This window comes from Saccostrea echinata, unplaced genomic scaffold (assembly GCF_033153115.1).
Source record: "Saccostrea echinata isolate AGI-Se365-2 ecotype Australia unplaced genomic scaffold, CSIRO_AGI_Sech_v1 ptg000036l, whole genome shotgun sequence".
Classification (NCBI taxonomy): Eukaryota; Metazoa; Mollusca; class Bivalvia; order Ostreida; family Ostreidae; genus Saccostrea; species Saccostrea echinata.
In genome coordinates this window covers 7,136,170-7,154,703 of record NW_026889785.1, presented here as the reverse complement: position 1 = coordinate 7,154,703, position 18,534 = coordinate 7,136,170, and the positions used below count along the sequence as shown (strand labels likewise).

Here is an 18,534-nt window from a genome sequence, read left to right as displayed (position 1 = left end):
TAAAGATACTCTTATCAATTTCACTCCATCCGATACATCGAAAAATAAATTCAACACCTCTTTTTACTTAGCTAGTAAGTTAAGAAAAATAAAAGTTATATACGGTGAATTTCTTGAAAATTAATCAAGTTCTCCATATTGTCACTTACTTGTACATGTTTCGATCGCCATAAAACAGTAATAATCGATTTCACTACAGTATTTGGAATATACAAGGGGTGGGGCTTACTGGCGGCAAGATTAAAGCGGGGTCCGCTTCACACATGAGTGCGTAAAAGTAACCTGGAAAGCGAACGCTGGTTTCGCAGTAGCGGACCCAGGGCTGACCCCAAGCGAACGCAAAGCGCTCCCAGAGCGGTCCCAAATTTTTTGAAAGCGGACCTCGAGCGAACCCGGGGTGCGCTTTGGGTTCGCTCTGGTGTTAGGTTGTGTCCGGTCGGTACTTTATGTCCTTCTTCCTGACGATGAAAGCATGTAATTGTATTTCTTCCTGATCCACGCCAAATTCCTCGTCCACGACCTCTAATTCTTTGTTGATAACTTCCACGACTTCTTCGGGGAAAATTCGAAATGGCGTCGTTTGCATTTGTGCTTTAGCTGTTTTTCTAAGAGTTCTTGTTGTTTATGCATCATCTCTAAAATTTTATTTTGAGATTTCTCTGTAGAAACTTTGCTGACGGTGGCAACATTCTTTTGAGAACTACTTGTTGTATGTCTATCATCAATACACAGTAACACTCGTCCTCGAAATTTGATGATTGGCAGGGGTTGGGTTTTCCGTGGAAAGTCTTCTTAGTTCCCTTTCCAACTGATTGTCTTTTACACCATCAATAAATTTTCCAGTAAGAATTTTTTTCTCGATCTGTATTGTCTCCACCCTCTTTCTTTGAAGTATTAAACATTAATTTCATCAAAGCTAATGAGTATGTCTCTAAACTTTTATTTTCACCTTGAGTTCTTTCATACAATTTGTGTCGAAGTTGTGCAAGATTCTCCTGATTTTATATGTGTCTTCTATTATTTTCAAAATATCATCTGCAGTTTTCTTCATATCAGGTACTACTGCTTTTGCATTTCCTGTCAAATGATCAACGATGAATTCTATTTTTTCTTCACTGCTGGGAATATTGACAATATGTTCTCTCATGTCTGTTAACCATTCATCAACATCTGGATCTGTGTCTTTCACGGGTCGGCCAGCTAACTTTGGAAGTTTCCTTTCAGTTTTAACGTAGACTGGTAGAACCACTTTTGATGCTGCCATTTGCTTTGCTTCCATGTGTAGAAGTTACACACGCAGTTGTTCAATTTGGTCTTTTAGCTGTTCTGTTGACATGTTAATAAATTGTTTGGTGACTATATATGGCAAAGGATACTGATCACAATGACAATGTCCACGAATTTATAAATGTCATATATAACTCACAAATATGCAAGCGAGACAATTCTCCCTTAGCAATTTATGTGAATTTAATGCTAATACAAGCAGTGTATTTTTGAAAGAGAGGTGATTCTCTCTACCCAGGAGACACACTTAAAACAGTTACTCAGTAAAGCAGTCTTTAGCCACCAACGTTGCCAATCTTTTCAACCACAACTTTGCTAGAGTTGAACATGGATGAACGCCATCTCGGTAAAGTTCATAATTGAAATAGTAAATGCTTTTCTTTCCTTGATTATTTTTTCTGTTTCTCTGAAGATCTAGTGAAAACTTGGGTGATATAGATCTAGATTCTGAATTTAGAGCACTGATGATTTTGTTTAATTTCTTACAGGCCTATACCTTTTCTTTCCGTAGATTATTACCTAACTGTTAGCGCAATCGGTAAGAGCGCAATGTCTGTACGTCATGAGGTGGAACATCGCTGTTTTGGGGTTGTTGTTTTTTTTTTTTAATTTGTTACATTTCCAAAAATTTTTTTAAAATGCATTTTTTGTCAAATATTGTAAAATATGAGAATTTTAAAGTGATAAAAGTATTTTGATTATAATGTACTTTAACTCCACCTAAATATTGCCAGGTATCCAATGCTACTTTAAATAAATACTTAACAATTTAGTAAATACCTAATTTAAAATCTATGTATAATATATAAAATATCAACTTTTTTTAAAAAGTTTAACAGGTTAAAAGTTATAATCGAAATGCTAAATTTTTATAAGGAATTATAAAAGTTAGAAAAATACTACTGTTTTACTTACAATAAAATCAGAGAAATCTGCCATGTTAAACTGCCTGGTGATTTTCGGAAAATTGAATGGTGAATTTGAATTTTATTCAAAATAGTACCTGGGATGAGGCAAATGTCACGTAATTTTACCGTTTTTTTTCTGCGTCTTAGTTTTTGGGGTGGGGTACCCTAAATGAAATAAGGGAGGATTCAACACCTAACAATTGGGCGTATGATAGAAGTTACCTCACAACCCAGGGGTTTTTAGATTAACTGAGGTCAAGCTTTTTTAATTCGTCTTTGAATAAACCGCTTCTATTTACCTTTCTGCGTGACAAGTCAGTAAAATGGTTATCACGCACCATTACGATGAGCAATAATACTTAAGAAAAAAATGGGTTATACCTAAATATTTACATTTCAAGTCTTTGTCCATAATAGCCCTACAAATCAAATTTTGGAGTTATTTATGAATATAATGACACTCAGCATGATGATCACGTGAAGAAAAATTTTATTTGACGAGAACTGGATCAATACTGATGGCATACAGTTTCTTTTTATATATAATTAATATTAAAATATATTTGCAATAACCTTATTTTACTTATGTATAATTATATTTTACATCACTATCATGAGTGTTAAGGTATATTCTAAAACAGAGACAGACACCCATACATATAATAGTTATACACTCCATTAATCTGTACAATATATCCTTTGTATAGAACTACAAAATGGTACCTTATCTGACGTATCTAATTTTTTTAGTTTGTTAAGATGTATTGCATTTTCTATTATTACTTTATATATTAATTACCCTTTGAACAATTTGAATATTTTGCAATTTAAAACTATTTGCTTTATTTTTTTTATAATTATTCCTTCTCACTTTTTTGTATGAATACACACTTGCACTGGTGTGACATTATTTTTTTTCATCTCAATGAATGTTCTATAATTTATCCCACACCCTGGTATTTAGGTCGAACCTACGCGCAGGGCAAGTTATGACCTCTTGCGTCAGGAGGCGTATTTATTTTTCTCAAATCATTAAACAGTTAAATGAATGTTTTAAAATGATTCATCAAATGATGTTCTTTAATGGGAATTAAGTAAAATCCTTTGAAAAAAATCAATTAACAATAAAGAAATGATAATAAAGCTTTGCGTAATATCATTGCTGAAAATAATTCAAAGTTTCAGGAAAATCAGTGCAGACGTTATGCTGACAAACTGTTATTTAAATTCCTCAGTGATTTGTTAATGAGTGTAAGTCCATGTCCAACACGTGACAATTTACACATTTAAATAAGTGATGGAAACAAAATTATGATGTAGTCATATGAATTTGTTTATATACTGTACTTAAGAAATTATTTAAGGCAAAGCACAAAAATGAGGGGGAGGGTTGAGAACTATCCAAGATTTTGTGTGTGTGTATGTTAAATCATTAATATTTTGATCTTAAAATCAATAGGGGTCTTTTAAGGTTTTAAAATATTTTACATAAAATTTCATTACAAAAGCTGATTCCAATGGATTTCCTTATTACCTAGCTGGAAAGTTTCTTCAATAATAGGCAAAACTCTTAGAGCAAAAATAATGGAATCAGAATATCCTGGTAATATGCATATCTAAACACTGTGTACTAAATATCTGTAGAGTATGACCAAATTCTGTGCAGCGCTTTAAGAGGAGTTGCGCTGACAAACTGAAATTCCCAGAAAAATAATGGAATCGGTATTTCCTGGTAATATGCACATCTACACATTTTGTCCTAAATATCTGCAAAGTTTGACCAAATTCTGTGGAGCGGTTTATGGGGAGTTGCGCTGATTTAAGAACAGGACTGACTGACTGACGGGTCAAAAAACATTAACACCCCGCAACATGTTGAATGTTAACATTCATCAAACTTCATAACGTAAATTTTTTTTTTTTTTCCATTATATAATTTACAATCCCTGAACCAAAGCTTAATGCCCTACAATTACCTTGTCAACAGTTCCTTTCAAAGAGGCTCTTTCACCTTTTTCTTTCGATTTTATGGTTGCAATGTCTTGCACTGCTGGTGCAGTGTGGCTCTTCACAACTTGATCTGTGACTGCTGGCGTCATTGCTGTATTCATCACCTGTAATTTTACATTTGTAATATTTTTGCAATATTTTCAGCAGAATTTGATTCATGTACTAACATCAGTATAATAATAAATGCATTCATGTTCAAAATTAATATATATTATTTAGCTAAAATTTTATTTACAACTTTTTGCATCTAATGTAAATTTAAAATCAGTTCCAACACAGATCAAGTTTGACTTCTTTATTATTTATTTTGTATGAAATCAGTTTCTGTGTATTTGAATTAGGAGACCTTTGGGTGAGTAACAGCACTCATGGCATTCATACTTGTTCAGTCATCCAAAGGTATGATTTACCACCAAGTAAACAATATTTTTAAAACAAATATTTGATACTTACAATGGTCCTTACAGAGAATTGATGTTAATACTTACAGTACTGTTCATTACAGTGGTCGACTCGGAGATTCTTTCACTAGGGGTGAACCCTTTCACTAGCAGCGTCTTATGTTTGCTCTCCTGAATTTTTCTGACATGTTTTTATGCAACATAGAGCTCATGCCTTTTGGCAAACTGTGTAGTGCTGGCCAGCACATTCGTCACACCATATAAGGTCCCTTGCGGGTTTGTCCTTTCATCTGTAGCCTCTAGGACAAACAGTGTCTTTTGTGCCATTTGGGACTGAAATACAAGGAACATATTGAACAGATTGTATCAACCATAACTCGAGGATTTTTTTTCCAAGGCAGAGTTTTTGAAATGAAGAAATATTCACTGCTTAAGTGGACCAGTTATTTAGTGAAATTCACTGTTCCACACAAATATTCACTGGTCCATCAGCATACATATTGAGATACTATTTAAAAAAATCAAAAAATAACAATAATGATTACTCTTTTTTAAGATAAGTGTTGATTACGTTGTCATATGTTATGTCCCAAATAAAGCTACAATTCACATTTTTGTATAAATTGAATCGGCTGAATGAACATAAACACAGATATGGCAGAAAAAAGAAAATTCATTTGTGGGTAACTTGAATGGGTCTGATTTTCTTTCACCGAATTAATTAGGCCATGGCACAGTCATTTTGTGAAAAAGAAACAACCCAGCAGGCACACAACGTTGAAAAAACTTTGAATCAACGTTGATGTTCTATGGTGATTCAACATTGATTTTATGTTAGATTTTGAAGATTTGTTTCAATGTTGGAAGTCCTAACGTTGAATCAACATTGATAATCAATGTTGATTATATGTTAAAAAACAGTTGATTCAACGTTTGTTCATTTTGGAGAGGGGGGGGGGGGGCATAGTAATAATGGTACATGTTCATTATGATAATATTCGACCATGTAAATAAAAAATAAATCCCAGATTTAAATTTCAAGCATTTTAATTGTTTTAATCTAATCAATTAACTGTGATCAAAAATCTTTATGCAAAAAATTTTTGTTATCATTAAAAATGAAAGTTCTGTCATGTAGAGTCAGCACTGTCAGTTTTACGGCCACCACCATCCTTTCTCTTCGGGACCCATTTCAGATAATTTGCTATGGCATCAACGACCTGGTTTTCCTTTACGTTGTACGTTCTCATTATGACATTTACAAAAAGCCTGAAATATATAACCAAAAAAAGATGAATGATTAATTTCTATTAATTCATTACAGCAAAAAGATGAAAAGATGTTTCAATAACAAGAGGTTCATGGGCCACAACGCTCACCTGAATAACTTCGGCCCTGCTGTTCTTCACCTTAGTTCCTCCCTTGCAGTACCTATTGTGGCCCCGCCCTACCCCAGGGGACACGATTTGAATAAATTAGAATGTACAGTACCCCAGGATGCTTCCTTTTAAGTTTCAACTTTTCTGGCCCAGTGGTTCTTGAGAAGAATATTTTTTTAAGATTTCTCCTTTTTATTTTAATGTAAAACTTAGATTATCTAATGTGGCCCCACCCTATCCCCCAGGGTGATGATTTGATCAATTTAAAATCTACACTACCACAGAATGCTTCCAGATAAGTTTCAGCTTTTCTGGCCCAGTGGTTCCTGAGAAGAATTTTTAATGACCCCACCCTATTTTTGTATTTTCTTGATTATCTCGTTTCTATCTCCCCTTGGAAGGGGATTTGGCCCTACATTTTAACAATTTAAACTCCCCGTCACCCAAGGATGCTTTGTACCAATTTTGGTTAAAATTGGCCTAGTGGTTCTTGAGGAGACGGTGAAAATGTCAGAAGTTTACAGACAGACGGAGGGACGACGGGTGATCAGAAAAACTCACTTGAGCTTTCAGCTCAGGTGAGCTAAAATAAAACAAGAAACTTTGTACATATTGTTTAAAACCAATATGATCATCTAATATTACCTTTGATCAATTTGAAGAAATTGGACCCTCCAAATGCATATTTGTTTTTTTTTCCAGAGGTATTCATATACGACATTACTTTGTTCGTTATATATCTACAAATCATACATATCAAAATCAGTGTTAATGTGAATTAAAAAAAATAAGTGCAGTTAATTTGTACTCTACATAACTGGAATTAGATCTCAACAATAACTTAACATAATCATTGAAAACTAAAGCAAACAGCTCATATGTTACCTTTGCATGGCCTTTTTGATCTGGTCCCTGTAGTCGTTGCCACCAATGTGTGCAACAATGCTTTTCTATGTAAAAAAAAAAAGGAAAAAAAAAAGAAAAAACATAAAAAAAACAAAACAATAAAAGTATTTGCTTCACTGGATATTAAAAGTATAAACATTTTAATATTTTAAAAATGAAGTACATACACAAATGTATATTAAATAAAATTAAACGACATTATTTGATTTTTAATAGTAAGTTATAAAATTACCAGAGAACCTGACAAAGAATAAAAAAAAATGCACTAACTTTATTGAAATTCTCATGACATTTACTTACACAAATATCATAATCCTTTCTGACATTCAAAGACAAGTCAAAATCCTTAAAGTCTTCAAGTGTTAGATTTTGGTCCAGTGTGTTCTCATCTGCTCCAATTTGAACTTTGCTGTTAAAGGTATTCCCCTGTTTAACATGTCCCGTATTTCTGTTAACAGGTATATAACACGTCTTTGAAATCCTGAAAATGAAACAATGTTAATCTATACATTTGGATATTCAGAGAGAAATTAATAGAACACCACAAATTAAATAAGATTTATGCACTGTTTACACTAGTCTCTTAGACACTTACTTTCCTCCGACATTGGATAGACAGAGCTGGAGATGGATTTGCTCAATTGAGAACGTTTTATGACGACAGTTTTCTCTGGATCTGGAGGATGAACGACGATGTTTTCTCTGGACCTGGAGGATTGACGACGATGTTTTCTCTGGACCTGGAGGATCTGCTCAACCGGGAGAACGTTTGAAGACGACTGTTTTTTCTGGATCTGCTTTAGAATTCTCATAGATTTCTACCACAGACTTTTTATCAAGTTCTATAAAATAAAATTAAATTTCTTTTCTCATGTTTTAAAACGTAACAGTCCTGTCTAAAACATTCTCATTCTTTTTACATAAAACTTGGAAAACTTAATTTGCCTCAACGTATTAAATTTTACAAATTATTTTTACAGCATTTTCAAAACATCTTTTTTTTAGAATAGACCAAATACATAAATCTGTAATCTACCATAATTACTTTTACTTCTGTTAATATAATAGCAAAAATAAATGATTTATGAATACAATGTATTGGAAAGCATGTTTTCCTGGTCCAATTGTATCACAAATTTTACATTTCTTCACCTTTGATTAATAAATTTTAAGCAAATTTATAATTTGAGGAACGATGACAATATTGTTCAATGCAAAATGAATAACCAATGACAGAATAATCTTTGTATAGTCCACTTGTGTACCAAGTCTTAATGAAATCAGATCAAACCTGAGATATGAAGTGCTTTTTTGAAGTGTTTTCAGACGGGCAGACAAACCGAATCCTGGTCCCTAACCAGAGTAGGTAAAAATGAACCGTATTATGCGGCCTTAGTGCTTCGTGTTATTCGATTGTATTGTAACACCAAAACACACACTGGTTGAACTTTGTTAAAAACAAAATAATTTTCAGTAACCTAGATGGAAGTTCAGTATTTTAGAGTTGAGAGAAATTACATCTTTAACTTCCAAGTTACAAACGGTAACCACCTTGAAAACATCCGGCAGATATTTTGTATTATTGTATATGATTTATACAGATTACTTAAGAGTTACCTTCTCTTACCTAGACTCGATAGTTCTTTCCATTTGCTGTTTGCCGATTCAATGATCTGCGAAGACTTGATCAAAACATTGTACATTATTGAAATGTGAATTGTGGACTTAAATTTTTAATGAACATCAAGTACATGATAAATGATAATAATAAAAAATTAAATGATGACTAGTGAAGACCATAAGTATTGTCATCCGAGTCTGCTACGATGCCATTCAACATTTGTGACACTTCTTTTTTGGATGCATACGATGAAGGTGGCTGGGTTTCAAGGACTTTCACAGGCAGATAAATCTTCATACTTTTCTCTCTTTCAATGTTTTTGATTTGTTTCAGTGTTTTAGCTAAAAAAAACGTAAAGTTTATCTCGGCATATGTAAAATTTTTGTAGTTGTTTGTTTCTTAGAAGCAATAAGTTTTAAGAGTATAATTAATATTACCAAATATTCGTAAGATTACATGATTTTTATTACGTACAAAAGTAAGAATACAATATGTCTGAAATCTATGAAGCTTATTAATAGAGACAATTCTGTACTCACTGAGAATACAATATGTCTGAAATCTATGAAGCTTATTGATAGAGACAATTCTGTACTCACTGAGAATACAATATGTCTGAAATCTATGAAGCTTATTAATAGAGACAATTCTGCACTCACTGAGAATACAATATGTCTGAAAACCATGAAGCTTATGATTAGAGACAATTGTGTACTTATCAGTGCTCCAAGTCACACTTTCTATCAGGTCGCTATATGGCCACCTAAAAATTTTCTTTGGTTGCCATTTCAGAATTTTTGGTCGCCATCAACAGATATTTCTCTCGCCAAGGTGAAAACATTTTGTGAATATCACATATAGTATATTATAAAAGCAAAGAACAATCACTCATAAATATATACACATATAATGTCTTTTAATAAATCAAAGATTACTTTTTACTGTGACTTAACAATTTGCTAGGCTGAAGGAAGCACTTATGAAATATTGTTATAACAATATGGCCGAAGGAACAGCCCCCCCCCCCCCCAATTAATTTTGCCGATATATAGATTACCATAGTAAACATAGATACTACAAGCTTGTGCCCCCTTCAATAAAACGTCTGATGACCTTTTTTTTTTTGGCTTGTCAGGAAGTGTTTGGTAGTACCCCCTCAACTGTGAAACTGTATGGCTGTGCACCCCCCCTCCCCAACTGAATTTGCTTCCTACGGGCCCTGTGTTACATAGAACCACTCATGGTTGTACGCAGGACACAAGTGATTTTATCCTAGAATAAAAGTTTAATCCATTGGAATTTTAACAAGTTTGACTGATGCGTGCATCAGGTGGAAACTTTAAGAAATGACTTTATCAGCTGTTTGTTTTGTTTTGTTTACTTAATTACTAGGTACCTGACTTATTAAACACTCCGTTAATATGGTAGGTAAGCAACATTGACCAAATGCTCAATTAACGAGGTTGGGTTTTAAAAACAGCATGCTGTAACAACATAACGTAATCTCAGTCTTTGCGACGCTTTACAAAGTTTTATGAATGTCGTCAAACATTTTCTTGATAGGGAATCTTTGAAAAATAAGTAATCTCGATCCCGATCATAAAAGTGGACAATCGCCGGTCCAAATTTTCTCAGTCGCTAAAATGCGAGTTAGTTTAAATTTCTAGTCGCAAAATTTATTTTTTGAAAGCAAATGCGACCATTTTAGTCGCAGCTTATAACACTGAGAATACAATATGTCTGAAAACTATGAAGCTTATTAATGGAGACAATTCTGTATTTATATATTTATGTACTTGTAAATGTATATCACTGAGAAATCAGCTTATAGTAATTTTAACACACATATCGAGGGGACATATAATAGTTCAGTTTTTCCCATCTTTTCTGTTAAGTTTTATTGTTAACGTCCCTCTCGAGAATTTTTCACTCATATGGAGACGCCATCACTTGCAGGTGGATAGCTGCAAATTTTGTCTTTTCTGTTAAGTAAGCGCATGTATCCATCAATGATACTTTTATCAGCTGTTATTCTGCTGACGGCAAGGCTTAATAATTGAACACTTGGTAATGCGCGGACTCTACTTATAGCAACATAAGCTTGACTATGTTGAGATAATGAATTATCCAGTGTAAGGGCAGCTTCACCTACAGATAATCCTTGTACTTTATGCAATAAAGAGTAACAGGGAATATTTCTCTTATAATAAATAAATCGCCCTCAACTTAAAAATTCTTGTTTGTACACATGTGGTGGAATTAAATCTGATTTATTGAATTTAAATTGATATGAAGACTCTGAATTATGCTTCCATATAGAGATGGTTGTATACAAGTGATTACACCACATGCACCATTTATTAAACTATATTGTAAACACAGATTGCGAAGTAGCATAACTGTCGAACCAACAGAAACGGTTAAAGAGGAAGGTCTATCGTAAAGGTAAAGTGTAGTACAGAGACAATGGATTTGGATCAAAGGCTCAAAGAGCTAATGCTTTGGCCATGTGTGCGGTGTGCGCAAACTTTTTAGAATATGGGCCATAACTCAAGAACCCCTTGGCCAATTATTGTCAAAGAAGTTGGTTCAGTTGCTGTAACGTGACGCCCTCAAATTTACCCCAAATTAAATTGTACTTTTGAAATATATTTTGTATCAGAAAAAAAATGTTAAATATATGAATTATTTAAATTTAATAATGGTTTTTAAAATTGTTGCCTCGATATACTACTTTTCATGCAATAAACTTCGACGGAATCAGAAATTCCGGAAATAGCCTACAAATTTTCTCATATAGTGCAATATTTTTCCAGGTGCGCATTGATTTACCAACTTGTTACTTTGCCAAAGAATAAAACTCTGTATAACGCAGCTATGTTAAGGCTTCCCGAAGCTTAAAATGCGCTCTAAACGTAATATGTCATTGCGAGGTCGGTTTTGGTTTTAATTTATAAGTATTGACTTTTAGTACTTCAAATTTATATAAAGGGTTTCCTCGGCTATATATTAACATATTTGTTATGATATCACATGACTTTGTTGATCACGTGACAGTCATTTATAAATTTTTGAAGTGTTTCATATAAACCGCTTCGGCGCAGCTGATTAACACAATAATTATTAACATTTTGTTATATAAATAAACTCATCGTATCCTTGTCTATCCGAAATGTGCTTGGGAAAAGTCATAGTATTACTTGAGTACAAAAAATTTTTCATGAGAAATTCAACTTACCTACAAATTTGAGGGTATTTTCCACACAATATCGTAATCTGTATTTAAAAAAAGCCAACAAACATTTTTCCCAAGCAAGATTCAGTTAGAGAACAACCTCTTGTTAAAGATTTCCACAAAAATTCTCAGATTAAACCTCATTAATCACCTGCGCCAGACTCTTTTATATACACAAAATAAATTCTACCTCCAACCACGGGTATAAAACAGAGTACATTTCAGAAGTATATTTTTCATAAGCATTTTGAACATGCTGAATTTCAATCGAGGGTAGGTAAGCGGTATATTTTTAAAATTTTCGGACATACAATACTTTAAAAACATTTAACGACCCGTGAATTTTGCAGTAGTTATCTAGCATTTTACATGCAGTTTGAAATAAAGTGTAAAGTTTATGACACTCTCCCCGTCATAACACCTCAAGTTTGCAGTGACTTGACGTCATTTTCCATTATGACGTCATATTTTGGTAGTTCAGAGATGTGAAGGCACAGAGTGCACTGTGATATTCTACGGGAAGCCTTAACCTACCTGTGAAGCGACTAGCATGCCAAAAATTACGATGGTAAAATTCTGCGCGCTGTCTTAATTTTATACAAATATAATTTCAAATTTGGGAGTTGCTTCCCTTTCAACAAAATCAAATATGACATCACCACAATGACATGCAGACAAGATACTAGTAGTCAACGAGCATCTGAAATGCAGAGAGAGATCCAGAACTATTACTGAAGTTTAAATCCCTAGAATTGCACTGACAGGAAAACAAACTACAGTTGTAAGCCCCTCTTCCTGATTGTTCTTCGCATGCAGAGACGCGAAGAATTTATAACTTATGGTCTAATATACAAGACATTATAGGTCCAGCAAGAGAATGGCCATATTTGATTAGAAGACTATTCTGGACGCCTCATCTCTGTCATTTTCAGAGGATTCTAATTGCAACCTTCGTTTTTGTTAACGGTTTGAATCCAGCCATTTTCTTGGAATGGGTAAACATTATGAATCTGGCAAGAGGAGGACCTGCAAGGAGTCACTTTCAGGCACTTCTTAGGTTAGTTCAATATTTAATGTTAGTATATAGATGCATATATATACATTAGACATATACAAAACATGTGCAGGTTAACCCCAGAAATATTTTGTAATTAAAATTTTGTATTAAAATAACTTAGCGGGCGCGGGAATTCCCATGACCAAGACTTCACTTTACTGAAGGGATTCAGAGATAGCACATGTCCATGAGAGAAAAAGAAATGAAAAAGGTCTCGGAAAGTAAGTATATACAGTAATTTGTTTTGATTACCATTCAAGTACATGTACTTTTTAATTTGCTAGACATTACGAGTAGTAGTTCTGATCTTCTGCTTAGATCCATTTGATCCTGATGGGGAGGGGGGAGAGCGTTTGGAAATAATTTGTCACCAGTAAGTAATCTGTCGGCTGGCAAGGAAATACAGTAAATAATCTGTCCTTGTGTAGTGCAAGCTTTCTTCAACCCTCCTTCCGACTTCCGACAGAATTTTGGAGTTCGGCAATTTTCTTTTTTCCCAGTTATGTACAGGTAATAAAATATTATTATACTTGCATCTCGTGAAGCTTAAAGTGACACTGTGACGGACAAACGGGAAAATTGACAATAGTAGAATTTTTGCATGACACATGCAAATTTTGTTCAGTTCTTGAAGATATTAGGTTTCAGAAAATTACAGGTTTCAGAACCCAAAAAATCTAATTTAATTGAGAAAAATAAAAGTAAAAAAAATCTTTGTATAACCCATCACAAAAATATTGCTTCACTTCTTCCTCTTTATTGTACGCATGCGCTGAAAAGTTGAAGAATTTACCATGGTTTCAATTCCATAGATATAAATGTCGGATGACTGAGAATTTTGATACAATCTTCAAAAAAGATGATCATAACTTATTCCTTACTTCTGCTTGCCCCAATTCAATGTTGTTTACAAGTTTCACGCTAAAAATATAGGACGCCTGACCTTGACATTGACGATAAAAACAAAGCGATAGATACAACATTTGTTTTCCCGGCACTTATATTTTGCAGTTTTTTTCTTGCTTTACAGTGCAGTTGAGTTGTCAAACTTCGCTATATTTATATTGCACAGAAATCTTTTGTTTTTTAATACAATTTTCTTAACAGAAACACATGGTTTTGACTCATTATGCAACTTTAATATTTGCGAGGCTTTTTATATATAGTAGACAAGTGCATATTTTGTATGTCTAAGTCTTTCCTTTGCTATCAGCCAAAAAAATCAGTGGTGAATCTTCCTGGGGGGCATGATTTGAACAAAATTGAATCTACACTACCTGAGGATGTTTCCATTTAAGTTTCATCTGTCCTGGCTGAGTGGTTCTTGAGAAGATTTTTAAAAGATGACATTAATTTTTCACTAATTTGTAATTATAATCTACCCTTGGAGAAAGGTGTGATCCTTCATTTGAATCCCCTTGATCCAAGGATACTTTGTGGCAAGTTTTGTTGAAATTTGCCCAATGGTTCTTGAGAAGAAGTCGGAAAATTTTAATGACGGACAGACAGACAGACGGACAATATGTGATCAGAAAAGCTCACTTGAGCTTTCAGCTCAGGTGAGCTAAAAAAAATAATAATCATAATTGAAAACAGACGAAAAACAATAAGGTCTTCCGAAGGAAGTTGGAAGACCTTAATAAGAAAATCTACAAAAGTAATATGTCTCCCCTTGGAAGGGGAAACATAATGAATGATCAGGGATCAATAGGTCTTAAACTCTGCAATGAATTATAATGTAGATCTATATTTACTTTCCTGTTTTTACCATTTCTAATATATTTTATGTCATGACTTCATGCATACCTTTTTTTGTCAAAAGGTAGAGACGGGCTTTTTGCTGGTGCTCTTGCTCATTCTCAACCTTTTCTCCTATGGTTGTAAAGTTTTCTGGACTTATTATAATTCCTTTGAATGTTCCCAATTCAGTGCCCATGCACACCAATTTTCCTCTAGAACTTTTCCCTCCTGGGAAAAATTCTTCTTCAACTGATGTTTTAGTTTCCTCATAAGATGCAGAGCGGAGTAATAAAATTGTTGTTGTTCCCGTTCCTGGCTTTTTTACTGTATTTTTAACTTGTTTGTACCGTTTTTCAGCATAGCTGTAATTTAACCATCCTATTGGTAATCTTAATGGCTTATGCTTTTCCTGAAATATAAATAGTCAGAATTGTTAATTAAAGTTTTCAAAAAATGAAATATTGAGTTTGATCAAAATTGGTTTAGATTTTTTTTTAATTTGGGAGTGGGTACCCGCAGATATTTAGCTTGCTGGTCTAAAAAAAAATTGAGATGAATGATCAGAGAGCTACAGTGCCACCAGTTGAAACAAGAGGCCCATGGGCCACATCGCTCACCTGAGTAACTTTGGCCAAGTTATGGGCAACGCAGGTATGTTAAGGCTACACCCAGAGATATCCTACTTGCCTCTTCAATATGTCGTCATAGTAAGCTGTATGACGTGAAGTATAGAAATAATGATTTCATAATATCTATATTTAAAGTTAATTTCAGGTCCAAGACATGAATGGATTCATTCAAAAACATAATACAAACAAAATCTTGTCGTTTTGGGGTGGTATAAATAGCTAAGTATTTCTCACGGGGGTTAAATACCAAACCCATGACGTCATAACTATTGATCAAATATTTGCCGAGTGAAAATTAAACGTGACGAGAATTCATGTAAACATGTATATAAAATGGGAGTTTTAAAGCATATACCGTGAATGTTATGTGTGATTCATAAGGAATTAAAGACTAAGAATCAGGTACGCTGCTATTTTCTTATCATGTTTTCTTATAATGAACACAGGCAGTGCTTTGAAATCCCGATCAGCCTTTCTTCTGTCGTTCTTTAACAACAAAGTTGCAAAAGTTCACCACTACGCCGCATACTTTGAGACATAATTTTTGTTTGTATCGAAAGCTTGTACTCTATAGTACTTGGAAAGTGCTGCTAGAATCGTGTGATTAACATGAATTGATGACAATTCCTTGATCTTTTGTACAAAATGTAATAATTTTGGTAATGTTTCATGTGAAACTTAGGAATTATTTTTTCTGAGTCGGGAGAGTAGGATTCTAGCAGCACTTTTCATGACCCAGTGAGGTTTTTACATAATTATTATCACAAAAAGAAATGAATTATCCCCGGGCTAGTGTTGAACTTTTCACTTTTTCATTAAGGCAATTTTTCTATTTATAGACGTCACGTGATAACGTCGTAGTGGAGTGCTTCTTTTAGCCAAAGACTCAGTGACGTCTATACAATGGATAATAATAGTAAATGTTTTATAGATGGCTTTTCCGATTTATCTATGTTACATTTTACGAAAAAAGTCTTAAATTCGCCGAAATATGATCTGGGTACTGCCTTAACATACCTGCGAAGGTTAAAGTTGACAACAGACAGACAGACAAACAGGACAAAAACAATATACCCCCGGGATCTTTCGATCCGGGGATATAAATATTAGTTTCCCTATTATGGCCCGCCCTACCCCCGGGGGTCGTGATTTGAACAATATAGAATCTACACTACCCCAGGATGCTTCCACACAAGTTTCAGCTTTTCTGGCCAAGTGGTTCTTGAGAAGAAGATTTTTCCTATATATTTCAATGTAAAACTTTGATTCGTTATTGTGGTCCCGCCCTAACCCTGGTGGTCGTGATTTGAACAACTGAGAATCTACACTACCCCAGGATGCTTCCACATAAGTTTCAGCTTTTCTGGCCAAGTGGTTCTTGAAAGAAGTTTTTTTTAAAGATTTTTCCTATGTATTTCAATGTAAAAATTAGATTCCCTATTGTGGCCCCGCCCTACCCCTGGGGGTCATGATTTGAACAATTTACAATCTACACTACCTATGAGAGCTTTTACATAAGTTTCAGCTTTTCTAACCCATTGGTTCTTGAGAAGAAATTTTTTAACGACTCAACCCTACTTTTGTCTTTTCTTGATTTTATCCCATTGTAATAGTAATGTAAGATTCTTAAAGATTTTTCCTATATATTTCAGTGTAAAAATTAGATTTCCTATTGTGGCCCCGCCCTACCCCGGGGGTCATGATTTGAACAATTTAGAATCTACACTACCCCAGGATGTTTTCACATAAGAAGATTTTTAAAGATTTTTCTTATATATTTCAATGTAAAACTTTGATTCCTTATTGTGGCCCTGCCTTACCCCCGGGGGTCATGATTTGATGTAAAGTCGAAGTACTGTATGGTTTCGTCTTCTGCAGCTTTGTAATGTAGTTTGATGGCATTGGTTCTGCCACCAAAAAAACTGTCACGTGGGTCGAGTTTGTCTTGGAGATCCAAGGCCGACACGAATTGTTGTAATGCCGCATTCTTGTCCAGTTGATATTTAAACTGATGCTCCCAAATTGTAATCAAGTTGTATCCCAGATTTTTAAGTTCTTTTTCTCTGTTTATTGTCATATCGTATAATTCTTTGATTGTTTGATTGGTGGACGGATGTTTGATGAAATTTCGGTCTTCTGGGAAACAGGAGGGACAACCGTGGAACACACAACCTAGTTTAGAGATACAAAAAATAAAAATTTAAACATTAATGTATTCGTGGTTAAGTCCAGGTACGCCCCCCCCCGCCCCCCCCCCCTCCAGTTTAGGGGGGAAAGGGGGTAAATGTTAGATATAAAAACAGAACTATATTGCCAGGTCTTACTATAAAATTCGTAAATGGTTCCTTTTCCGTTGGGAGTCTGAACAAATCCGTCACATCTATAATTGGTGCCTGGGACTTGATATTCACCTCCGTTGAGAGCGTGAGAAATGCTAATGGGATTTCCCCGTTGACGGCTTTTTTCCATTAACCATTCTAACCACTGAATGGAAATCTTGCTGTAATTGTCGCGTTTCATATAACCTTGAGAGGGCACTACTGCTATGGGACTCTTGAAATGTCGTCTTCCTATCTGTATATTTTCGTCCTTTCTTAAGTCAACTAATGACGTCCATGAATCATCGATTTTGACCACTTCTATATCCTCAAGCGTATGGACATCATACCAAGAACATTCCCCGTCTTTGGTGATTTCTATCTTGTACTTTCCTTTCAAAAATAGAGATTTGAATATCCCCATGCACACGCTTGCAATGGTGACATAATCAAATGGGTCGATTCCAAACGTGGTTCTTTTCTTGACGGTTCCGTCTGCTTGTGCAATGTGTTCTTTGATGGTTGTTACCTTAATCATTAAATTTCTAAATTCCAGACAGCCCCGTCTCAGTTTATCCACGTCCGAGCGACAATATTTCAACATTTCTTCTCGAAGGTTTCGTTCTGTTTCGTTGCGTGCCATTCTGCAAGCTTTTTCCGCTCCCCAGTCAACATAGAATCCTATCCATAAAATTTTAATTCTGGATATGGCCCCACATAATTTTGATGGGCTTTGGTGTTAAAAAAATGGGGAAAGTAACTTTTGCAGAGTTCCTGTAGACAAAAAGCTTCTGGTATTTTAGCTAGTTTCATGGAAGGAAATTGAGGGAATCCACAAAAGTTAAATTCAGTTTTTGGGCAATGTACATGATTTTGGAACCATTGTATATGATCTTGCTAGGTTGAATGGAGTGTCACTCGATGAGAACTTCTAAAACGGGGTACAAGTCAAAACTTTTGGCATTGTGTGCAACTAAAATCGAGTCTCTGCAGTGTTTACTGGTGACGTAAGCACAAAACTGCTCGGCGGCGCTGTCACCAGA

General features: G+C 34.5%; 1 pseudogene; it reads right to left on the bottom strand.

The window, feature by feature from the left end:
* Nucleotides 1-5,736: 5,736 nt before the first annotated feature.
* Nucleotides 5,737-7,569, bottom strand: LOC133199954 (uncharacterized; annotated as a pseudogene).
* Between the last annotated feature and the right edge of the window lie 10,965 nt (nt 7,570-18,534).